The sequence below is a fragment of the Oncorhynchus masou genome, chromosome 18 (assembly GCF_036934945.1).
Source record: "Oncorhynchus masou masou isolate Uvic2021 chromosome 18, UVic_Omas_1.1, whole genome shotgun sequence".
Taxonomy (NCBI): domain Eukaryota; kingdom Metazoa; phylum Chordata; class Actinopteri; order Salmoniformes; family Salmonidae; genus Oncorhynchus; species Oncorhynchus masou.
The window spans coordinates 14,808,848-14,835,344 of NC_088229.1; the positions used below are offsets into that span (position 1 = coordinate 14,808,848).

Consider the following 26,497-nt stretch of genomic DNA (forward strand, 5'->3'; position numbering starts at 1 on the left):
AGGAGGGTGATGGGACTGAGCTACAGGAGGGTGATGAGACTGAGCTACAGCAGGGTGATGAGACTGAGCTCTAGGAGGGTGATGAGACTGAGCTACAGGAGGGTGATGAGACTGAGCTACAGGAGGGTGATGAGACTGAGCTACAGGAGGGTGATGAGACTGAGCTACAGGAGGGTGATGAGACTGAGCTACAGGAGGGTGATGAGACTGAGCTACAGGAGGGTGATGAGACTGAGCTACAGGAGGGTGATGAGACTGAGCTACAGCAGGGTGATGAGACTGAGCTACAGGAGGGTGATGAGACTGAGCTACAGCAGGGTGATGAGACTGAGCTACAGCAGGGTGATGAGACTGAGCTGGAGGATTTCAATTATGTTGCAGAATCTCCAGGTTGTATTACACTGGTAGAAATATTGCAAACCTGCACACAAGCTACATGCAGACGCGCACACACGCCCCTTACCTTGAAACCTATCTTGAGGTCCTCACAGAGCTGAGAGCAGCTACTCTGCTTGCTGTTGAGACACTCGTTGATGAAGCAGTTGAGTTCATCAGAGCCATCGCCACAGTCGTCGTTACGGTCACACAGCAACGTCTCGTTAAGACACTTCCCGTTGTGACACATGTAGGCAGACTCATTACACTTCCTCTCTGTTGATGGAAGAAGATCAATTTAGGTTCTGCAGACTGAATAGCTGATACCTCAAACTAGTAAGGTTGCTCGACTGCAATGGCCAGAGAGAACATGAATGTGTCTGAGTCAAACTTATTTTCATTCGTTACTAAACTAAACCTGCCAAGAAGGATGCTGTGGTATTTTTAGCAGAAGCCATAGGCAATTACATTTGTTAACACTGCAACAACAATATTACACACAAAAGCTGTGATATTCTGTACTGTGCATGTCTACAGTACAGATGTAGACCACAGTGTCTGTCTGTCTGTCTGTCTGTCTGTCTGTCTGTCTGTCTGCCTGTCTGTCTGTCTGTCTGTCTGTCTGTCTGTCTGTCTGTCTGTCTGTCTGTCTGTCTGTCTGTCTGTCTGGCTGGCTGTCTGTCTGCCTGTCTGTCTGTCTGTCTGTCTGTCTGTCTGTCTGCCTGTCTGCCTGTCTGTCTGTCTGTCTGTCTGTCTGTCTGTCTGTCTGTCTGTCTGTGTGTGTCTGACCTGAGTCTGTGCAGTGGGGGTTCTTGGGGACCTCGTCTGAGCGGTCCTGACAGTCAAACTCTCCGTCACACTCCCAGACCTTCTGGTTGAGGCAGCGGCCGTTGGTACAGCGGAACTCCCCTGGCCCACATGTTGGGTACTCTACAGAACAATACCACAATCACAAGTGTTTTTTCGAGGGCACATTAGTTTAAATACATTTGTAACAAGGGGAACATATTTGTTGGAGAGTGCAGGGTGAGAGATGCAAAGAGACAGTACTGAGGCATTTAACCCTGTTCTCTCTGCCCATCTCTCATTTAACCCCGTTCTCTCTGCCCATCTCTCATTTAACCCCGTTCTCTCTGCCCATCTCTCATTTAACCCCGTTCTCTCTGCCCATCTCTCATTTAACCCCGTTCTCTCTGCCCATCTCTCATTTAACCCAGTTCTCTCTGCCCATCTCTCATTTAACCCCATTCTCTCTGCCCATCTCTCATTTAACCCCGTTCTCTCTGCCCATCTCTCATTTAACCCTGTTCTCTCTGCCCATCACTCATTTAACCCCATTCTCTCTGCCCATCTCTTATTCAACCACATTCTTATTCAACCACATTCTCTCTGCCCATCTCTCATTTAACCCCTGTTCTCTCTGTCCATCTCTCATTTAACCCCATTCTCTCTGTCCATCTCTCATTTAACCCCGTTCTCTCTGCCCATCTCTCATTTAACCCCATTCTCTCTGCCCATCTCTCATTTAACCCCATTCTCTCTGCCCATCTCTCATTTAACCCCGTTCTCTCTGCCCATCTCTCATTTAACCCCGTTCTCTCTGTCCATCTCTCATTTAACCCCGTTCTCTCTGCCCATCTCTCATTTAACCCCGTTCTCTCTGCCCATCTCTCATTTAACCCCGTTCTCTCTGCCCATCTCTCATTTAACCCCGTTCTCTCTGCCCATCTCTCATTTAACCCCGTTCTCTCTGCCCATCTCTCATTTAACCCCGTTCTCTCTGCCCATCTCTCATTTAACCCCGTTCTCTCTGCCCATCTCTCATTTAACCCCGTTCTCTCTGCCCATCTCTCATTTAACCCCGTTCTCTCTGCCCATCTCTCATTTAACCCCGTTCTCTCTGCCCATCTCTCATTTAACCCCGTTCTCTCTGCCCATCTCTCATTTAACCCCTGCCCATCTCTCATTTCTCTCTGCCCATCTCTCATTTAACCCCGTTCTCTCTGCCCATCTCTCATTTAACCCAATTCTCTCTGCCCATCTCTCCATAGCCCTTTCTCTCTGCCCATCTCTCCATAGCCCATTCTCTCTGCCCATCTCTCCATAGCCCTTTCTCTCTGCCCATCTCTCCATAGCCCTTTCTCTCTGCCCATCTCTCCATAGCCCTTTCTCTCTGCCCATCTCTCCATAGCCCATTCTCTCTGCCCATCTCTCCATAGCCCTTTCTCTCTGCCCATCTCTCCATAGCCCATTCTCTCTGCCCATCTCTCCATTTAACCCATTCTCTCTGCCCATCTCTCCATAGCCCTTTCTCTCTGCCCATCTCTCCATAGCCCTTTCTCTCTGCCCATCTCTCCATAGCCCTTTCTCTCTGCCCATCTCTCCATAGCCCTTTCTCTCTGCCCATCTCTCCATAGCCCTTTCTCTCTGCCCATCTCTCCATAGCCCTTTCTCTCTGCCCATCTCTCCATAGCCCATTCTCTCTGCCCATCTCTCCATAGCCCTTTCTCTCTGCCCATCTCTCCATAGCCCTTTCTCTCTGCCCATCTCTCCATAGCCCATTCTCTCTGCCCATCTCTCCATAGCCCTTTCTCTCTGCCCATCTCTCCATAGCCCGTTCTCTTCTCCTCTGTTGTCATGCTGCATCACAAACACTCACCACACTCTGGGGACTCGTCTGATCCCAGATCAGTCCATGTCATGGTCACACACAAAGTGCTTGGGGATACAATGTCTGTTCTGACACATGAACTCATTCTCATCACAGGTGCTGTTGTACACTGACAGAGAGAGAGACACAGAGACATAAACAGAGACACAGACAGAGACACAGACAGAGACACAGACAGACAGAAAAAGAAGAGATAAATAGACAGAGAAAGGGTTAGCAAATTTAGAGGCTATTGAAAGAATGAATGATACATACCCTTAGCAGTCTAACAATAGTCTGCAGATCCTCTGCTAATCAAATCATTGAGATGAATCATAAAAAGACAATGGAAGTCTCATGTCTTCCCATTCATCTATTAATACCCCAGCAAAATGTTGTAGTTTATAATTGGTTTCATTATCCAAACCCAATAGAGCCGTGTGACTCAAATGAGTCTTATGAGAGATTTAGTGGAAGTGTTTAACGTGTCCTTCTCCTACTCCCTGAAGCCAGCCTTGATGGGTACCAGTCATATAGACACAGTTACTAAATCCAGTTCTGATCAACTGTGGTGATTATTAGGACATTTGTGAATGTGTTGCGGTTGTCCTCACGCTACTCACAGCAGACAAATGCTGTTGCTATCTCACCAAACCAAAGTGCATGAACAGAACTGTAGAAGACTCCCACTCACAGCAGCCAGCCTTGATGCTCTCGTCAGCCCCTGCCCAGACAGTCCTTGTCCCCGTCACACTTCCAGCGCTGAGGGACACCACATGAGTGCCGGGACACTAACCTCCGGGCTTTTCTATGGCCCATCGATATGAACAGGTTAGATAACTCTAGACTAGTAGTTGTCATAAATTAAATTAAAATGATCAACAGATTTCATTTGATTTGTCCCAAATAAAATCTATTGATCTATTAATTTAACAACTGTGTCTGATATGGGCCATAGATCTAATAGGTGTGTGATGAGTCACTCACTGCATCTGTCGTCCTCGTCAGATTTGTCACCACAGTCGTTGGCACTGTCACACACCCAGTGGTTAGAGATACAGCGATGGTTCCCACACTCTCAAACTCAGTGGACGTACAGAACTTATCTGCAAAGACAGAGGAACATTTTTATTCAATGTAATCTGGGTTACATTTGTTTCAGAATACATTGATCCCAAATTTACCACAATATATTGAAATTACTTATTTGAATGAACTATTCAACTTTGATCCTGTGGTTGTTGTGTTTATCTATTGAAAACACTTTTGATCTTTGTGTCACTACAGTACAGTTCAAAGTTGTGTACCCATCAGCTAAGGGAATGAGGAAGGACAGAATATATCTATATACTCAAGTAGACTGCCCATGGGTCTCCGTCAGCGCCGTTCTCACAGTCTTCTCCTTGTCCAGGTCCAGCTCATAGGGATACAGCGACCACTGGGGCACGCAGAAGTTCACTGGGCACTTCAGCTTCTTCTTGTCTGGCCCAGTGTATATGATAAATACAAAATAACAGTTTTCAATATCGTATGTTCTGCTATGATTCAGACCTGTGGTACAAATAGCTATGCTTTGTTGCCTGCCCAATGTAACTAATAGAATAGTCCCAAAAGTTCCCCCGCCCATTTTGGCACTCCCAGGCAGGCTAAAACAAATGCTCAAAGTGTTTGAAAGTAAACACATACTATTTGAACCCATGAAATAATCTTTCAGAAGAAAAGGGCCTAAAAGGAGAAAGGCAAGATGTGTCTGTTACCTGGGCAGTTCCTCTCGTCTGAGAAGTCTCCACAGTCGTTATTACCTGTCACATTTCCAGGAAGGCCATAGCACAGTGTGGTCCTCTCACAGCTCTGCCCCCATCACCCCCAGACGGAATAGAGCAGTCAGTTGGCACTGGGGAGGAGGGACATTATACATCAGTGGCATTCAGTGGTGGAAATCTCTAAAAATACTTTAGCCCATTCTTTCTGCCCATCTCTCCACTATTTATATTTTTGACATCTTTTGCTTTTTCTCCCCATTTCTCCCTTGACACCCAAAAGTACTTCTACATGTTGAATGCTTCGCAGGACAGGAAAATGGTCCAATTCCATCAAGAGAACATCCCTTTTCTCTGCCTCTGATCTGGCAGACTCACTAAACATAAATGCTTTGTTTGTAAAATGATGTCTAAGTGTTGGAGTGACTTCATTAGTGATACAGGATGGGTCAGAGAAATAGCTTTAACAATTTTTATTCAACAGATATCCAACATGTAAAGACGGCCTGTAGACTTACAGCAGTTCATCTCATCACTGGCGTCCTCACAGTTGACCACCTGGTCACAGCGGCTGGAGTTGGAGATGCAGCTTCCATCTCGACACCGGAACTCGGCAGCTTTGCAGAGGGTCACTGGAGAACACACACACAACACAATGGATATAGTAATATGGACACACACACACACAACACAATGGATGTAGTAATATGGACACACACACAACACAATGGATATAGTAATATGGACACACACACAACACAATGGATATAGTAATATGGACACACACAACACAATGGATATAGTAATATGGACACACACACAACACAATGGATATAGTAATATGGACACACACACACACAACACAATGGATATAGTAATATGGACACACACACACACAACACAATGGATATAGTAATGACACACACAACACAATGGATATAGTAATATGTACACACACCACACACAGACACACACAGAGACATAAACAGAGACACACACACACACACACACAGAGTCACACCATGACACACACACACACACACACACACACACACACACACACACACACACACACACCATGACACACACACACACACCATGACACACACACAGTCACACCATGACAGAACACAGTACACACATACAGACATGACACACATACAGTTACACCATGAGGCTACAAGTCAATGACATGATACATACCCTTAGCAGTCACAATGACACACACAATAGTAGTCACACCTCTGACACACACACTACATCAAAGTCACACCATGACACACACACACACAGTCACAATGGAAGTCACACCACTTCCCATTCATCTATGACACACATAGTCACACCATGATACACACAGTCACAGCACAAATGTTGTAGTTATAGTCACATATGACACACACATTATCACAAACACACAATAGTTGCAGGGCACAAATGAGTCTGAGTGATCTCCATGAGTCTTATGAGAAAATTTATGTGGAAGTGTCCATTTACACGCCTGTAGCCTTCTTACACAGACGGTTCCTGAAGACCAGCATTAGAAGAGTTGTTCTCCAGTTGTCTTACTATGACTAAATTCTAATCTCCTGAAATTCTGACATCCAATTTTCTTGGTTTTATTACAAACATTGAGAACAGCAACATGTGCTAACTGACAATGTAATTCAAGCCTAGATTCCAGCAGTACAAATTGCAGACATGCATTGTGCAAGCAAACCACACGTGTACGCACACAGACTCACAGTAGGACTGTTTCTCGTCTGACTTGTCCTTGCAGTGGGCCATGCCATCACAGGTTAGGCTGTAGTTGATGCAATCCCCGTTGCCACACTCAAAGTCATCCACACTTGTGCGTTCAGAGCACTAGTAGGACCAAGGAGAGATGGAGATAGAGTCAGCACCATGTATCCTAACCAGACTGGACCCTTTTAATAGGGATAGCCCCCTTTTTTTTCAATTTTCACCTAAAATGATTTTGAAATGCTACCATTTGAAATGAAACACTTTGAAGTTTGATAACTGAATTGAACTAGTAGTATAACACAATAGATTAAAATAAAAGAACAAATCAACCAGATTTCATTTTATTTGTCTAAAATAAAATCTAGTTTGATCTATTAATTGAAAAGATGACAACTGTGTCTCAGACCGATAATGGGCCATAGATCTAATAGGTGTGTGATGAAGTCACTCACTGCATCTGTCGTCCTCGTCAGATTTGTCACCTGCTGGTCTTTTTGGTTACCTGTCACACACCCAGTGGTTAGAGATACAGCTCATGGTTCCCACACTCAAACTCTCTGATTATTGGTCTCTATTTCTTATCTGTTGCAAAGACAGAGGAACTTGTTTGTGTTTTTATTCAATGTAATCTGGGTTACATTTGTTTCAGAATACATTGATCACCAAATTTACCACAATATATTGAAATTACTTTTTTGAATGAACTATTCAACTTTGATTTGTGGTTGTTGTGTTTTCATTAAAAACACTTTTGATCTTTGTGTCACTACAGTACAGTTCAAAGTTGTGGACTACATCAGCTAAGGGAATGAGGGAAGGACAGAATATATCTATATACAGGGCAAGTAGACTGACCACAAGTGGGTCTCGATCCAGCGCCCACTTCTCAGGGTCGTTCTCCTTGTCACAGGATCCACCCGCGTGTTATAGGGGAGCGACCACTGGGTGCCGCAAAGAAGTTCACTGGGCACTTCAGCTTCTTCTTGTCTGGTAGAGAGTGTATATGATAAATACAAAATAACAGTTTTCAATATCGTATAACCAGTTCTGAGGAGATGACCTGTTTGGTACGTTCTGTTTTAGCTATGCTTTGTTGCCCTGTCTTCCAATGTAACTAATATAAATAGTCTATTGAAAGTGCACCCCCGCCCATTTTGGCACTCCCAGGCAGGCTAAAACAGGGTCTCCTGCTCGATAAGGATGAGATCCTCTCCCGGGAGGTTCCTTCCAGTCTGGACTCCTTAATAGCTCTCGCTATTTGAGCCCGGTTTGAAGTAAAGAAGAAAAGGAGCATACTCTTTGCTCCCCCTCCAATCACTGCCACCTGCCGCATCAATACCCTTCCGCCGGCTCGGATGCTGAGCCTATGCAAATCTCGGCCAAGGAGAAGAGAAGAGCAAGATGTGTCTCTTACCTGGGCATTTTTCCTCTCATGTCTGAGAGAGTCTCCATCAGTAAGAGGTTATTACCGTCACATTTCCAGGAAGGCAGATCCGGTCCATCTGTGGTCCTCTCACAGCTCTGCAGTGCCTTGATAGACTCTCAGGGCCCCCAGACGGAAATAGCGGGAGCATGACATTCCTTGACACTGGGGAGGAGGGACCTTGTTACATCAGATGGCATTCAGATTGGTGGACGCTGCCTTTAACCCTCACTGTTCTGGTAATCAATACGAAACCATTTACTATTTTTATTTTTGACATCTTTTGTTTTGGGTCATCCCACACATTTTCCATGACACCTTCTATTAATTGGTACTTATTACATCCTGGAATGTTTCTTGTCATGTGACCTGGAAAATGTCCAATTCACACACTGTCTTCACAAGAGAACATCCGGAGGAGTATCACGATCTGCCTCTGATCTGGCCAGACTCTCCTCCACAACATAAATGACTTTGTTTGATAAAATGATGTCGGAGTAGATTATACTTCATCGGCTAGTAAGGCTCTCGAGGATTATGGGTCGACGCCGGTACCATAGTCTCCTCCTCCTCTCCCGCCAGAGCGGGGTTTTTTTTTGTTCAGAAGAAGGACGGGTCCCTGCGCCCATGCGTGGATTATCGAGGGCTGAATGACATAACAGCTTTAAGAATTTTTATCCGCTTCCTCTTATGTCTTCAGCCTTACGAGATCCTGCAGGGAGCCAGGTTTTTCACCAAATTGGTTGACCACCTGGTCACAGGGGGGGGAGAGTGGAGATGCGCTTCCACTCCGTTAGGGCACTTTGAATCGGGCAGCTTTCGGCAGAGACGTCAGCTGTCTTTCAGGCACTAGTTAACACATCCTGAGAGACATGCTGAACATTTTGGATTTAGTTAATATGGACATATCCTGATTTTTTCACGTCACAATGGATTCATGTTAACGTGGACACACTCCACAACTTTTGGACAATGTCTTTATGTAATGAGAAGTGGACTTTTCATGCCGCCTCTGTCACAACACGGTTCCGTTATTTCCGCTGAGGGCATTAAGATGGATCCCGCTAAGGTCCAGGCTGTCATTGATTGGCCCGTTCCAGTCAACACGTCGAGCTGCATGGGCTTCGCTAATTTCACAGTTTCATCCGTAACGGTCATGACACTCCCCTCACAGCACACTTCTGTTAAGACGTGCAGTGGTCCGTTTCACCAGGGAGCTTTTGATCTTCACGTTTTACACACATTCTTGTTACACCTGACAAGTCAGTTTGTTGTTAGTAATATTGACGTACACACACAGGTCACAGCCATGACACACACACACACACACTCTGACGGCAAGGTCCATCCACACACTCTCATCGCACGCCACAGAACACACACATGATGTTGGTAACACGAAGTCACATCCGCTTAGCCCTAGGCACACAGTGGTCACACCGTTCCTTTTGTCGTTTGGACTGACCATAGGAACTGAGTACATCCGTTCAGCCAAACGACTTAATGCGCGTCAGGCTCGTTGGGCTCTGTTTTTCGCTCGTTTCGAGTTTGTTATTTCTTATCGTCCGGGCTCAAAAACACAAGCCTGATGCTTTATCTCGTCTCTTCAGTTCTTCTGAGGTCTCCACCGACCCGAGGGGATTCTCCCTGAGGGGCACAGACGGGTTGACTGTCTGGGGAATTGAGAGGAGGAAGACCTCGCTCACATTAGCCGCGAGCTTGTCCTAGGAACCTTCTGTTGTCCCTTCCTATGACGGCCGTTCTTAATGGGCCCTCTCTGCCAAATTAAATTGTACATCCAATTCCATTCTTCCTTTTGTGGTGGCAAAGATTGAGAACAGCAACACTGTTGTCTGCGCGCAGACTAAATCTGGGAACTCTCCTCCTCAAGCCTCAGACCGCTTCCCATTTCTCGACCGTGGTCTCACATCGCTTTAGATTTTATCACCGGACTGCCTTCATCAGCGGGGAAGACAGTTATTCTTACGGTTGTCGATAGATTCTCTAGGACTCATTTTTCGTCTCGATTGTCCTTGCAGACGGGCCGAGAATGCCATCACAGGTTCCGCTGTAGTTCCGACAGAGGCCCGCAGTTCACGTCTCAATTTTGGAGGGAGTTTTGTCATTTGATTGGGGCTTCCGTCAGTCTCTCACAATGCATTCATCCCCAGTCTAACGGTAGTAGGACCAAGGAGAGATGGAGATACGCAGTCTTTCACGTAATGTATCAGAACTAACTGGGCAGACTACGACCCTTTTCTGCTACCGGGATAGCCCCTTTTTTTCAGAGTAATTTACCAGCCTCCGCTGTTGATCATTTGAAATGCGTCCCTCCGCTCAGGCTTTTGTCCAGCGTTGCGAGCGCACCTGAAAGGAAACACTTTGAAGTTTGGGGAAATGTGAATTGAATGTAGGACCAATATAACACAATAGATCTGGTAGAGAGTAGCTCTCCAAGAACCTTCCCCTTAAGAACAAATCAACCAGTAGTTTTCTACCACCATCTTTAAATGTAACAGAAAGCTCCCAGTTCTAGCCATCACTCTGGTTGTAATTCCATTGTCCATCCTGTCGGAGTGGCAGCAGGTGCATCCTGCATTATACTAATTTTTGTTCCGATAACGTTGGAAAGATTTATGATTCCTGCATTAAAGAACTCATGACATTTAAAAGTGTGAAGTCATAACAGGTACATTTGGGAAAAGCATTCATATTACATTTTTCTGCAAGAATATCGTCAAATCTGTAAACTTGGACTTTGATTTAGCTTTTCCAGTATTAGTAGCCATATTATAAGTGAAATATTTGCAACACAACCAGTTTTCATAACTTCATATCTATGAATATTCTTATAATTTTTGTCCAAACTAAAAGGCAATGTTATCAGGTACATGTTGCGACAAATACAGGGTTTCTGGATACTCCCGCAAAGCACAGCTCTTTGGCTATCTAGATAGCTTTGTTTGACCCCGATTGGTGCTTATTTGACAAAGTTAGAGTCGATCAAGTGAAGACCGCCCGCGCAAGGCGTCGCTCTCTGACCAAATTTGGTGTCCAATAGGATATACTACACCCCTAATGATATAGTGAAGTCTGCTTACCCTGTAGTATCTCTGATATGGTGTCCTATAGGATATACTACACCCCTAATGATATAGTGAAGTCTGGTTACCCTCTAGTATCTCTGATATGGTGTCCTATAGGATATACTACACCCCTAATGATATAGTGAAGTCTGGTTACATTCTAGGATCTCTGATATGGTGTCCTATAGGATATACTACACCCCTAATGATATAGTGAAGTCTGGTTACATTCTAGGATCTCTGATATGGTGTCCTATAGGATATACTACACCCCTAATGATATAGTGAAGTCTGGTTACATTCTAGGATCTCTGAGGAAAACATACAAATGGGATTTGACTGGTTGAAACAACGTTAAGGGTTAGATTTTCACAGATTCCTTTCTTTGCAAATTGAACGAGTGGAAATACAAAATAAATCGTGCTATATGGACCTTTTTAAGATATGAAAAAGGATTTTATCTAATAAAATGACACTTCATGTTATCTTTGGGACCCTTCGGATGATAAATCAGATCAAGATTTCAGAATGTAAGTACACAAGGTGAATTTGTCAAGCCTATCGCAGTAAAAAAAGTGTTCTGTTGTTAGCTCTCCTCAAACAATAGCATGGCATTTTTTCTCAGTAACAGCTACTGTAAATTGGACAGTGCAGTTATATTAACAAGAATTTAAGCTTTCAGATGATATAAGACACTTATATGCACCGACATTTGTTGTTTCTCTAAAATTTGACACAAGGCGCTACATGATTTACAACTGTCCCGTTGACGCGTCGCCGATCCCTAATTAAACGAGGAGGTATTGACATGTCCTTGGACTGATCAGATCATCGTCATCACAATTAGCATTTTGCTCAGTGGATTAACACCAGTGTTCAGGTATCAGACAAGGTAGCCCTGGTTTCTACTGCTCCTCAGAGTCTGGCTTTGGAAGACACTGCAACGTTACTCCTCGCCCAAGTATAGCACATCCAACCAACGCTGCTCCAACTGTGCCCCGCCCCTTCTCACCTGAACAGCTGTTGTCCTCCAGGAGTCTGCGGTCTCCACGGCAACTACAGTTGACCCTCGCGTCTGAGGTGAGCAGACACAGGTCCTGACAGCCCCCGTTGTTGGTCAGACAGGGGGAGAACTCACCTGGTGAGGAACAATCATACTTATTCCTTGTGTTATTATGTTTCATCTTTTGTTTTTGCATTGTTGGCCCGTAAGAAAGCATTTCACTGTTAGTTTACACCTGTTGTTTACAAAGCATGTGACAAATAAAATGTAAATCTGGTTAATTCATGTTCTGTATTATGCCATGTTTTGTGTGGGCACAAGGACAATATCTGTTGCTTTTGGAAACAGCTAAGGGGGATCCTAATGAAATACCAATACCAATCAATTGATCAAAATCTATTTGCACATGATTAAGTAGAACAATTTGAAACCATCTTTCTTTCTGGTAGTTCCTCAGCATAAATGCCCCGCCCACTTTTGACCTTTTGAGTTCCACCACTCACAGCTGTTGGTGTCGTTGGCCACAGCGATTATTCCCATTGGCTGCTGGGGGATGTCATTTCTCAGTAACCTCATGTCTCTGCCCACAAACTTGTCAGCTCTGAGCACGGCCCTGCGGACCCAATCAGTCCAGAAGATGTAGTCCCCATACACTGCCAGGCCAAACGGATGCACTGGTTCATTCTTCACCACCACCTATGGGGGGCAGTCACATGGTTAGTAAAAAGCTGGCCACACGAAAGTGGTTGGTTTATAAACACCAGGATTAGAAGTGCTTAATTTAGACCTAAGGCACAATACTCTCACAATCAAAAATAAGAGATATTTTTTCGATAATGACTAAAAACAAATCATACATCTGCTGATCCTAGGAGTCTATAGTGACTCTGTCGCAAGGAGTTGACACAGGTAACAGAGTTGGCACAGGTAACAGGGTTGACACAGGTAACAGCGTTGACACAGGTAACAGAGTTGGCACAGGTAACAGGGTTGACACAGGTAACAGCGTTGACACAGGCAACAGAGTTGACACAGGTAACAGGGTTGGCACAGGTAACAGGGTTGGCACAGGTAACAGGGTTGACACAGGTAACAGGGTTGGCACAGGTAACAGGGTTGACACAGGTAACAGCGTTGACACAGGCAACAGAGTTGACACAGGTAACGGAGTTGGCACAGGTAACAGGGTTGACACAGGTAACAGCGTTGACACAGGCAACAGAGTTGGCACAGGTAACGGAAGTGACTCACGTAGCGGTTGCTGCCGTCGTACTCGCAGCGCTCTATCTTGTCCAGTGTGGCATCAGAGAAGTAGAGTTTCTCTGCGCGGTGATCTATGGCCAGGCCGTTGGGGGTGCGGATGTCATTACCGATGATCACCAGCACGTTGGCACCAGACAGACTGGCACGCATGATACTGGGAGACTGCTCATTCCAATTGGTCCAGAACATCAGACTAGTAGAGAAGGACACAACAGGAAATAGAGGGACAGTTACATGTAGTTTTTATACATAATAAACAGACAGTAATGGAGTCAGTGAATAAATTACTCCGCTAATAAAGTGACCGAACAGCTGCGGTTGACATTTCATCCATCGAATCTTGTAGTCATCAAAGAGCATAACTCAAAGGCATTGAGTCGTTTCCATCTTACCATCCAAACGCATTGTAGGCAGCTGGCAATACCTAAAACTTTCTCCATTCAGGCTGCAAAGGCATCAATTTCCTCTTTAACTAGATTTAATGGTGAGAAGGCTGAAAAAAACATACTTTCTTTAGGAAAACATTTTCCACCACCATGCTAAAGTGACCAATGCCTAGGAATACTAGTCCCGGATGTTGCGTATCGATTGTAGCAAATCAGGTTGCATGGAACCAACAATTCCAGATCAATATCGCCATCTGCCGGCCTTTGGCCTACAACAAGCATATTCAATCTAGACCAACATTTCAGGGGCTTTTAAAAGTAATTCACACTACTTCAATTCTACAATTTATTTATACAGTATTTTTTTATACAAAGAACATCACTGCCACTCACCCCTGACACTCGTCCAGCACAAAGGCCCTGGGGTGGTCGTCTCCAGACATGGTGACCACGGTGTTGCGGTCGTAGGCCTGCGGTCGGCCCTGGTCGACCGTGTGTCGGGTGATGGTGGAGGTGGTGTAACTGGTCCAATAGAGGGTGTCCCAGCCACGGTGGTATGCCAAGCCCTCCACTGAGCCAACATCTGGTAGAGAGAGAGAGAGAGAGAGAGAGAGAGAGAGACAGACAGCCATTAAAGGTGTAGGCCCTATTGAGGGAGTGGGACAGTCGATCTTTAGTGTTAGGGTCATAACAAGGTCAATATTACTGTCTCAGACCTTCATGGTTCACTAGCAAACAGACAAAAAGAGCTAAGGAGGTCAAAGTCCAAACATCTACAGTAGAAAAAAGGAAAGGGAACGCCTTCTGTATCTGTGTAGAGCTGGCGAAGGGAGTGAACCTATCTAAGAGGTGCCTGAAGGCGAGGATTCATCTCTAATCATGAATTATCTTCAAAAGATGGAATAAGTGGCAAGCATGGTTAACTGTCCAGACATTTACATGGTAGTAGGAAACGTTGTTATATGGCCCTGTCCATACAAGTCAGAAGAGAGTTCACATTACATAATTCCCTATAGGCTCTTTCAAGGTTCATCCCTTATGAGCTTTTCTCAGAGTTTCCAGCATCTGCTGTTGTCACACCACTGACCATTTTTATGACAATTGCTCAATAATAAAATCCTGGACGTCTGTAACTGTTTGCTCATGTTCAAAAGTCAATGATTACTTATTTATCTCCCTAGTGTTAAGGTGGAGGGGGGGGTGCAAATCAACCCTAGTGCAACTAAAAACAACCGGTACCTAAAGACTAGTGTTTATTACTATATCTAACCCTAAAGACAACCAGTACCTAAAGACTAGTGTGTATTACTATATCTAACCCTAAAGAGAAGTGTGTATTACTATATCTAACCCTAAAGACAACCAGTACCTAAAGAATAGTGTGTATTACTATATCTATCCCTAAAGAGAAGTGTGTATTACTATATCTAACCCTAAAGACAACCAGTACCTAAAGAATAGCGTGTATCACTATATCTAACCCTAAAGACTAGTGTGTATTACTATATCAAATCTAATCAGATTATATTTGTCACATACACATGGTTAGCAGATGTTAATGCAAGTGTAGAGAAATGCTTGTGCTTCTAGTTCCGACCATGCAGTAATAACCAGCGATAAATCTAACCTAACAATTTCACAACAACTACCTTATACACACAAGTTTAAAGGGATGAAGAATATGTACATAAAAATATGAGTGAGTGATGGTACAGAACGGCATAGGCAAGATGCAGTAGGTGGTATAGAGTACAGTATATACATATGAGATGAGTAATGTAGGGTATGTAAACATTATGTTAAGTGGCATTGTTTCAAGTGGCTAGTGACTTTTCCATTATTAAAGTGGCTGGAGTTGAGTCAGTATGTTGGCAGCAGCCACTCAATGTTAGTGGTGGCTGTTTAACAGTCTGATGGCCTTGAGATAGAAGCTGTTTTTCAGTTTTCTGTCCTGCATTGATGCACCTGTACTGACCTCGCCTTCTGGATGATAGCGGGGTGAACAGGCAGTGGCTCGGGTGGTTGTTGTCCTTGATGATTTTTATGGCCTTCCTGTGACATCAGGTGGTGTAGGTGTCCTGGAGGGCAGGTAGTTTGCCCCCGGTGATGCGTTGTGCAGACCTCACTACCCTCTGGAGAGCCTTACGGTTGTGGTCGGAGCAGTTGCCGTACCAGGCGGTGATACAACCCGACAGGATGCTCTCGATTGTGCATCTGTAAAGGTTTGTGAGTGCTTCTGGTGACAAGCCAAATTTCTTCAGCCTCCTGAGGTTGAATAGGCGCTGTTGCGCCTTCATCACCACGCTGTCTGTGTGGGTGGACCAATTCAGTTTGTCCGTGATGTGTACGCCGAGGAACTTAAAACTTACTACCCTCTCCACTACTGTCCCGTCGATGTGGATAGGGGGGTGATCCCTCTGCTGTTTCATGAAGTCCACAATCATCTCCTTTGTTTTGTTGACGTTGAGTGTGAGGTTATTTTCCTGACACCATACTCCGAGGGCCCTCACCTCCTCCCTGTAGGCCGTTTGATTGTTGTTGTTTGATTGCCTTGCGGAGGGAATAGCTACACTGTTTGTATTCGGTCATGTTTCCGGTCACCTTGCCCTGGTTAAAAGCAGTGGTTCGCGCTTTCAGTTTTGCGCGAATACTGCCTTCAATCAACGGATTCTGGCATCGCCGATGCACTTGCTAATAAACTCGCTCACCAAATCAGCGTATTCGTCAATGTTGTTGTTTGACCCAACGGGAACATATCCCAATCCATGTGATCAAAGCAATCTTGACGCAGGGGAATCAGATTGGTCTGACCAGCGTTGAACAGACCTGAGCACGGGGCTTCCTGTTTTAGTCTCTGTCTATAGGCTGGGAGCAACAAAATGGAGTCGTGGTCAGCTTTTCCAAAAGGAGGGCGGGGGAGGGCCTTATATGCGTTGCGGAAGTTAGAATAACAATGATCCAGGGTTTTACCAGCCCTGGTAGCAGAATAGATATGCTGACTCGAAAGACAACCAGTACCTAAAGACTAGTGTGTATTACTTTATCTAACTCTAAAGACAACCAGTACCTAAAGACAAGCGTGTATTACTATATCTAACCCTAAAGACTAGTGTGTATTACTATATATAACCCTAAAGACTAGTGTGTATTACTATATCTAACCCTAAAGACTAGTGTGTATTACTATATCTAACCCTAAAGACTAGTGTGTATTACTATATCTAACCCTAAAGACTAGTGTGTATTACTATATCTAACCCTAAAGACTAGTGTGTATTTACTATATATAACCCTAAAGACTAGTGTGTATTACTATATCTAACCCTAAAGACTAGTGTGTATTACTATATCTAACCCTAAAGACTAGTGTGTATTACTATATCTAACCCTAAAGACTAGTGTGTATTACTATATCTAACCCTAAAGACTAGTGTGTATTACTATATCTAACCCTAAAGACTAGTGTGTATTACTATATCTAACCCTAAAGACTAGTGTGTATTACTATATCTAACCCTAAAGACTAGTGTGTATTACTATATCTAACCCTAAAGACTAGTGTGTATTACTATATCTAACCCTAAAGACTAGTGTGTATTACTATATCTAACCCTAAAGACTAGTGTGTATTACTATATCTAACCCTAAAGACTAGTGTGTATTACTATATCTAACCCTAAAGACTAGTGTGTATTACTATATCTAACCCTAAAGACTAGTGTGTATTACTATATCTAACCCTAAAGACTAGTGTGTATTACTATATCTAACCCTAAAGACTAGTGTGTATTACTATATCTAACCCTAAAGACTAGTGTGTATTACTATATCTAACCCTAAAGACTAGTGTGTATTACTATATCTAACCCTAAAGACTAGTGTGTATTACTATATCTAACCCTAAAGACTAGTGTGTATTACTATATCTAACCCTAAAGACTAGTGTGTATTACTATATCTAACCCTAAAGACTAGTGTGTATTACTATATCTAACCCTAAAGACTAGTGTGTATTACTATATATAACCCTAAAGACTAGTGTGTATTACTATATCTAACCCTAAAGACTAGTGTGTATTACTATATCTAACCCTAAAGACTAGTGTGTATTACTATATCTAACCCTAAAGACTAGTGTGTATTACTATATCTAACCCTAAAGACTAGTATGTATTACTATATCTAACCCTAAAGACTAGTGTGTATTACTATATCTAACCCTAAAGACTAGTGTGTATTACTATATCTAACCCTAAAGACTAGTGTGTATTACTATATCTAACCCTAAAGACTAGTGTGTATTACTATATCTAACCCTAAAGACTAGTGTGTATAACTATATCTAACCCTAAAGACTAGTGTGTATAACTATATCTAACCCTAAAGACTAGTGTGTATTACTATATCTAACCCTAAAGACTAGTGTGTATTACTATATCTAACCCTAAAGACTAGTGTGTATTACTATATCTAACCCTAAAGACTAGTGTGTATTACTATATCTAACCCTAAAGACTAGTGTGTATTACTATATCTAACCCTAAAGACTAGTGTGTATTACTATATCTAACCCTAAAGACTAGTGTGTATTACTATATCTAACCCTAAAGACTAGTGTGTATTACTATATCTAACCCTAAAGACTAGTGTGTATTACTATATCTAACCCTAAAGACTAGTGTGTATTACTATATCTAACCCTAAAGACTAGTGTGTATTACTATATCTAACCCTAAAGACTAGTGTGTATTACTATATCTAACCCTAAAGACTAGTGTGTATTACTATATCTAACCCTAAAGACTAGTGTGTATTACTATATCTAACCCTAAAGACTAGTGTGTATTACTATATCTAACCCTAAAGACTAGTGTGTACTGTGAGAATATATCTAACCCTAAAGGGTTGTGATTACTATACATAACCCTAAAACTGAGGTGCTATATCTAACCCTAAGGCTAATAAAGAAGTTGTCATCCCCTGGTATTTTTTTATTTTATTTATTTATATTAACCCTAAAGACTAGTGTGTATTTATTTAACCTAAAGGTAGGTATTACTATATCTAACCCTGAGAACTATATTAACCCTAAAGACTATTTACTAATTGCCCTAAAGACTAGTGGTATTACAAGATATAACCAAAGACTAGTGTGTATTACTATATCTAACCCTAAACACTAGTATTACTATACTACATGGACTAAAAACAAACATACAGTCAATAAATACTAGTATAAACATATCTAATAAAGACTGTGTAGCAAACCCTAAAGACTAGGTGTAGATATATCTAACCCTAAAGACTAGGTATTACTATATCTAACCTAAAGACTAGTTCGATACTATATGAACCTAAAGACTAGTATTACTATATCTAACCCTCTCCTAGTGTGTATAACTATATCTAACCCTAAAGACTAGTGTGTATAACTATATCTAACCCTAAAGACTAGTGTGTATAACTATATCTAACCCTAAAGACTAGGTCGTATTACTATATCTAAACCTAAAGGTAGCGTGTATTACTATATCTAACCCTAAAGACTACGTGTATTACTATATCTAACCACTGGTGTACTATATCCCCTAAAGGGCAGTCTGTATTACTATATCTAACCCTAAAGACTAGTGTGTATCCTATATCTAACCCTAAAGCTATACTACCTAAGTAAAGACTTGGCTCTATCTAACCCTAAAGACATGGTATTCTATATCTAACCCTATCATTGTATTACTATATCAGACTAAAGACTAGTGTGTACACTAATTAATCTTATTCCTTTCCCCCTTCTGATAACCTAAAGACTGGTGTATTACTATATCTCTAAAGACATGTCTGGTAGACTATATAACCCTAAAGTGTGGATGACGGACTAGTGTGTATTACTATATCTAACCCTAAAGACTAGTGTATCTACCACCTAAAGACTGTAACTATATCTCGGCTAAAGACTAGAGCTGTATAACTTATCTAACCCTAAAGAAGTATAACTATATCTAACCCTAAAGGGTATTACTATATATAACCCTAAGGACTAGTGTGTATTACTATATCTAACCCTAATCACGGTATGACATACTCCATTGTATTCTATCCTAACCCTAAAGACTAGTGTATTACTATAGAACCTAAAGACGTGATCCTGGATCTAACCCCAAAGACTAGTCGTATTCTCAACTAACTAATCATGGTGTATTACTATATCTAACCCTAAAGACTAGGTTCATATCTAACCCTAAAACTATCCGTATTACTATATATAACCCTAAAGACTAGTGTGTATTACTATATCTAACCCTAAAGACAGTATGTATTACTATATCTAACCCGACAGGTACTATAATCCTAAAGGCCCTTGTCATCTAACCCTAAAGACTAGTCTGGATTACTGCTAACTAAAGACTAGTGTGGCTGGGCTCCCTGCCTGTGCCATTAAACCCCTGACAACTCATCCAGAACGTTGTCATCCCCTGGTGTTCAACCTTCCCAAGTTGAGAACAAGTTCTCATTTACACGTCACCCCAAGCTCCTCCGACTCTACTCCACTGGCTTCCAGTTGAAAAACAAACATACAGTCAATAATCCGTATAAACAAGACCATGGTGCTTGAGCAACGGAGCTGAGGTGAGATAAGGGAGGGGCAAAAAAAAAGGCCATGGTGGCAAAGTAAATACAATATAGCAGTAAAACCTCCAGGAATGTCTAGATCAAAGGCAAAATAAATAAATTACACCCAAACAAGTTGTTTGGGCAGGTGGGCTATGTTCATCCAGTAATCTGGCCTGCTCTGACAGTTGGTCCCTACCACTGAGGAAGTTTCACAGTTCCCAGTCTCAGCCCAGTCAAAACTGTTTTGGGGCTGACTAGAGAGATATACCCCCAATGGTGGAACAAACTATGGTGACCACGACTGAGCCAGGACAGCAGGAGTCAATCAGCCACCCTCCGGAGACACCAAAACCCCACCTCTTCAAGGAATACCTAGGATAGGATAAAGTAATCTATTTTTAAATGACATCCCCTTAAATGATTTAGATGCACTATTGTAAAGTGGCTGTTCCACTGGATGTCAGAAGGTGAATTAACAAGACACCTAAATTTGTAGTTGTCCAGTATTCTAAATCGCTCTGGATAAGACAGCGGGTAGCTAAATGACTTAAATGCATTTAAATGTAAATGAGCAAAAGGCAAAAAAAGGCCATGGTGGCAAAGTAAATACAATATAGCAAGTAAAACACTGGAATGGTAGATTTGCAATGAAGAATGTGCAAAGTAGAAATAAAAATAATGGGGTGTCAGCCAATCAAAGGAGCAAAATAAATAAATTAAATACAGTAGGGAAAGAGGTAGTTGTTTGGGCTAAAATTTAGGTGGGCTATGTACAGGTGCAGTAATCTGTGAGCTGCTCTGACAGTTGGTGCTTAAAGCTATCTGAGGGAGATAAGTGTTTCCAGTTTACAGTAGTGCATTTTTGTAGTTCAGCACTTCCAGTCATTGGCAGCAGAGAACTGGAAGGAGAGGCAGCCAAAGAAAGAATTGGTTTTGACAGGGGTGACTACAGAGAGATATACCTGCTGGAGCGTGTGCTACAGGTGGGAGATGCTACTGGTGACCAGCGAGCTGAGATAAGACAGGGGGACTTTACCTAGCAGGGTCTTGTAGATGACATGGAGCCAGTGGGTTTGGCGACTGCTACAGTATGAATCTGCGAGGGCCAGCCAACGACAGAGCGTACAGGACAACAATGGTGGGTAGTATATGGGGCTTTGGTGACAAATTACGGATTGACACTGTGATAGACTGCATCCAATTTGTTGAGTAGGGTATTGGAGGCTATTTTGTAAATGACATCTGACAACATTAAGACAGAGGATTGGTAGGATGGTCAGTTTTACAAGGGTATGTTTGGCAGCATGAGTGAAGGATGCCTTGTTGCTACAGTACTGACAACATTATAGGAAGCCAATTCTAGATGTAACTTTGGATTGGAGATATTTGATATGGGTCTGGAAGGAGAGTTTACAGTACCTAACAAGACACCTAAGTATTTGTAGTTGTCCACGTACTGACAACATTCTAAATCAGAGCCGTCCAGAGTAGTGATATTGGACAGGCGGGTAGGAGCGGGTAGCGATCTATTGAAGAGCATGCATTTAGTTTTACTTGTATTTAAGAGCAATTGGAGGCCACGGAAGGACACATTGTATGGCATTGAAGCTTGCATCTGGAGGGTTGTTAACACAGTGTCCAAAGAAGGGCCAGAAGTATACAGAATGGGGTCGTCTGCGTAGAGGTGGATCAGAGACTCACCAGCAGCAAGAGCGTATAAGGTGGTATAAGGTGTGATATACCACAGCTGTCAGCCAATCAGCATCAGGGCTCGAAATATCCAGCATATAATTAAGCAATAAACATTACCTATCTGAAGAGGGTGTGGTATATAGCCAATATACCACGGCTAAGGGCTGTTCTTCTGCTACAGTACTGACAACATTACCTATCTGACGATGCAACCACAATTTCTTGAGGTGCCTTATTGATATTACAAACTGTTTACCAACGTAATTACATCACCCATCTGACAGAGCCGCGCTGCTACAGTACTGACAACATTACCTATCTGACAGAGCCGCGCTGCTACAGTACTAACAACATTACCTATCTGACAGAGCCGTCCTGCTACAGTACTGACAACATTACCTATCTGACAGAGCCGTGCTGCTACAGTACTGACAACATTACCTATCTGTCAGAGCCGTGCTGCTACAGTACTGACAACATTACCTATCTGACAGAGCCATGCCGCTACAGTACTGACAACATTACCTATCTGACAGAGCCGTGCCACTACAGTACTGACAACATTACCTATCTGACAGAGCCGTGCTGCTACAGTACTGACAACATTACCCATCTGACAGAGCCGCGCTGCTACAGTACTGACAACATTACCTATCTGACAGAGCCGTGCTGCTACAGTACTGACAACATTACCCATCTGACAGAGCCGTGCTGCTACAGTACTGACAACATTACCTATCTGACAGAGCCGTGCTGCTACAGTACTGACAACATTACCTATCTGACAGAGCCTATCTGACTGCTACAGTACTGACAACATTACCTATCTGACAGAGCCGTGCTGCTAAAGTACTGACAACATTACCTATCTGACAGAGCCGTGCTGCTACAGTACTGACAACATTACCTATCTGACAGAGCCGCGCTGTTACAGTACTAACAACATTACCTATCTGACAGAGCCGCGCTGCTACAGTACTGACAACATTACCTATCTGACAGAGCCGTGCTGCTACAGTACTGACAACATTACCTATCTGACAGAGCCGCGCTGTTACAGTACTAACAACATTACCTATCTGACAGAGCCGCTCTGCTACAGTACTGACAACATTACCTATCTGACAGAGCCGTGCTGCTACAGTACTGACAACATTACCTATCTGACAGAGCCGTGCTGCTACAGTACTGACAACATTACCTATCTGACAGAGCCGCGCTGTTACAGTACTAACATTACCTATCTGACAGAGCCGCTCTGCTACAGTACTGACAACATTACCTATCTGACAGAGCCATGCCGCTACAGTACTGACAACATTACCTATCTGACAGAGCCGTGCTGCTACAGTACTGACAACATTACCTATCTGACAGAGCCGCTCTGCTACAGTACTGACAACATTACCCATCTGACAGAGCCGTGCTGCTACAGTACTGACAACATTACCTATCTGACAGAGCCATGCTGCTACAGTACTGACAACATTACCTATCTGACAGAGCCGCTCTGCTACAGTACTGACAACAGACAAACAAGCTCTCTTTCTCTTCTTGTGTTCTCATTTGTTACTAGTCTTCTTTCGTCCTCTCGTAGCTGGTTGTTCATAGCTGGTTGTTCAGCCTCTCCATCTAGCTATCTGTGGAATCAGAATTTGGGGCCAGATGTGACACCTGAATAGGCTATAATGGACGATAAAACTACAGACACCGCTGTCAGGCCCTTAACATCAAGTAGAATTGGCTGCTTTTAATGAGAACTGAGTTGGTTGCCAGCGACAGCGACGGCCATCATTTTGTATTATAGTTTTGCTTGGTATCAACAAATCAATAAAACATCAAGGACAAGACTGGATTGACATTTTACAATACAAGCTTAGGGCCAGAATTTGGTGGAATACTGATATGGAATACTGCTGTAGCCAACTTCAATGTCAGAGATGGACTCCCCTCTCAACGCCATAGTCTCTAGGAAGAAGTGTTTGTGTTTGTAATCTTGGATCAATAAAACTAGTTTTGGAACTACATCCCTGATTCTGAATCATCCCTCCTATGAGATCATAGTCTTGGGTGTTCTGGCCCAGATAAAAGGGACTGTACATACTAACAAATAAAGCAAAACATTTTATAACTCAAGTACAAACTGCTTAGGGAATCTCCATCAATTGATGTTGCCTTCTCGTCAAGGACACGAATGGTCCCTTTGTCTATCAAAGCTGAACAGAGAGATTTTTAACTGCATTCTTTTCAAAAAACGACAGCCCAGATACAGATGCATTGTTTAAGATTCTAAATCTTATGTGCTCCGTTAACTGCTGTGTGTCATTGAGAACGCATCAGGGAACCTGTCAGTCGTCTTATTGAAGAGTCAATGTGGTTCTGAGTGATAAGGTTTAACAGTAGGAGAGTGTACAGGCAGAGAGGCAGGGTGTCATAGACGATGTTACTGCTATGTCTCCTATTATCAGTCTGCCATTATAATTACCATCAGGATTATAGATCATTAGTTGTCAGAAGAATCAACACCACCTTGTGTCTCTGGAGGACTGAACAGAATAAAATACAATACAAATTTGCTTCGCAACAAAGAACTGTGGTGAAATGCTGATGATGAAGAATAGTGGTGGGGGCTTTGGGTAAGAGTAGTAGTGGTGGGGGCCAGGGGAATGGGACAGATGGGACTGAGGTAATGAAGGTCTTGGTGCCCATGCTGGACGGCCTCATCCTGGTGATGGGCCTGGTGGGTCACTGCCTGGTCATGTCCACCCTTGCTGACCGGAGAAGTAGGCGATTGATTGATTTCATACAGTTAAAAACGATTTAAAACCAGAAAGAAAGAACCCAGAGGACAAACGTTAAAAACACTTATTTTATGCTGCCAGGATATCCATGATCCATTCTAGTGTTGCACCTACAGTGCATTCGGAAAGTATTCAGACCCCTTGACTTTTTCCACATTTTGTTATGTTACAACCTTATTCTAAAATGGATAATTAAACAATTTTCCTCATCATTCTACACACAATACCCCATTATGACAAAGCAAATACATTTTTCTTTAAATGTTTGCACAATTTATTAAAAATGAAAACAGAAATATCTTATTTACATAGGTTTTCAGACCTTTTGCTATGAGACTCGAAATTGAGCTCAGGTGCATCCTGTTTCCATTGATCAATCTTGAGATGTTTCTACAACATGTGGTAAATTAAATTGATTGGACATGTTTTGGAAAGGCACACACCTGTCTATATAAGGTCCCACAGTTGACAGTACATGTCGAGCAAAAACCAAACTAAGGAATTGTTTGTAGAGCTCCGAGACAGGATTGTGTCCCCAAGAATACAGTGGCCTCAATTATTCTTAAATGGAAGAAGTTTGGAACCACCAAGACTCTTCCTAGAGTTGACTGCTCGGACAAACTGTGCAATTTGGGGAGAAGGGCCTTGGTCAGGGAGGTGACCAAGATCCCGATGGTCACTCTGATGGAGCTCCAGAGATCCTCTGTGGCGATGAGAGAACTATCTCTGCAGCACTCCACCAATCAGGCCTTTATGGTAGAGTGGCAAGACGGAAGCCACTTCTCAGTAAAAGGCACATGAAAGCCCACTTAGAGTTTGCCAAAAGGCACCTAAAGGACTCTCAGACCATGAGAAACAAGATTCTCTGGTCTGATGAAACCAAGATTGAACTCTTTGGCCTGAATGCCAAGCTTCACGTCTGGAGGAACCCTGGCACCATCCCTACGGTGAAGCATGGTGGTGGCAGCAACATGCTGTGGGAAAGTTTTTCAGCGGCAGGGAGTACAGAGAGATCCCTGCTCCAGAGCACTCAGGACCTCAGACTGGGGCAAAGGTTCACCTTCCAACAGGACAATGACCCTAAGCACACAGCCACAACAATGCAGGTGTGGGGACGGGACAGGTCTCTGAATGTCCTTGAGTGGCTCAGCCAGAGCTCGGACTTGAACCCAATTGAACATCTCTGGAGAGACCTGAAAATAGCTGTGCAGCAATGCTCTCCATCCACCCAGACAGAGCTTGAGAGGATCTGCAGAGAAGAATGGGAGAAACTCCCCAAATACAGGTGTGCCAAGCTTGTAGCATCATACCCAAGAAAACTCTAGGCTGTAATCGCTGCCAAAGGTGCTTCAACAAAGTACTGAGTAAAGGGTCTGAATACTTATGGAAATGAGATATTTCAGTACCTTTAGGGTCACGTAAGACCCACAGGTACTGATGTGACCCCATAGTACATCTGGCTACCACTCGGTGGCCATCTTTATCTACCTAAAGGCGTCCTCTGCAACATTGGTTAACCCCTTCCTCTACGTGTTCATGTCCAATAAGTTCAGCAGGGATCTGATGGAGCGAGGGAGGGTTGCAGTGGGGTGTACAGGTGTGGTGGGGGGCAGGGACATAGTGCAGCATTTCAACACTGTGGAGCTAGATACTTCACCACTAACCCTACCCGGATTCTAAGGGTGACTAACTATGGACCC

The 26,497-nt window shown here is 43.2% G+C and overlaps 1 pseudogene; it reads right to left on the bottom strand.

Annotated features, from left to right (window-relative positions):
• The window catches only part of LOC135559295 (low-density lipoprotein receptor-related protein 1-like), a 222,746-nt pseudogene that overhangs the window by 58,340 nt on the left and 137,909 nt on the right, over window positions 1-26,497 (bottom strand).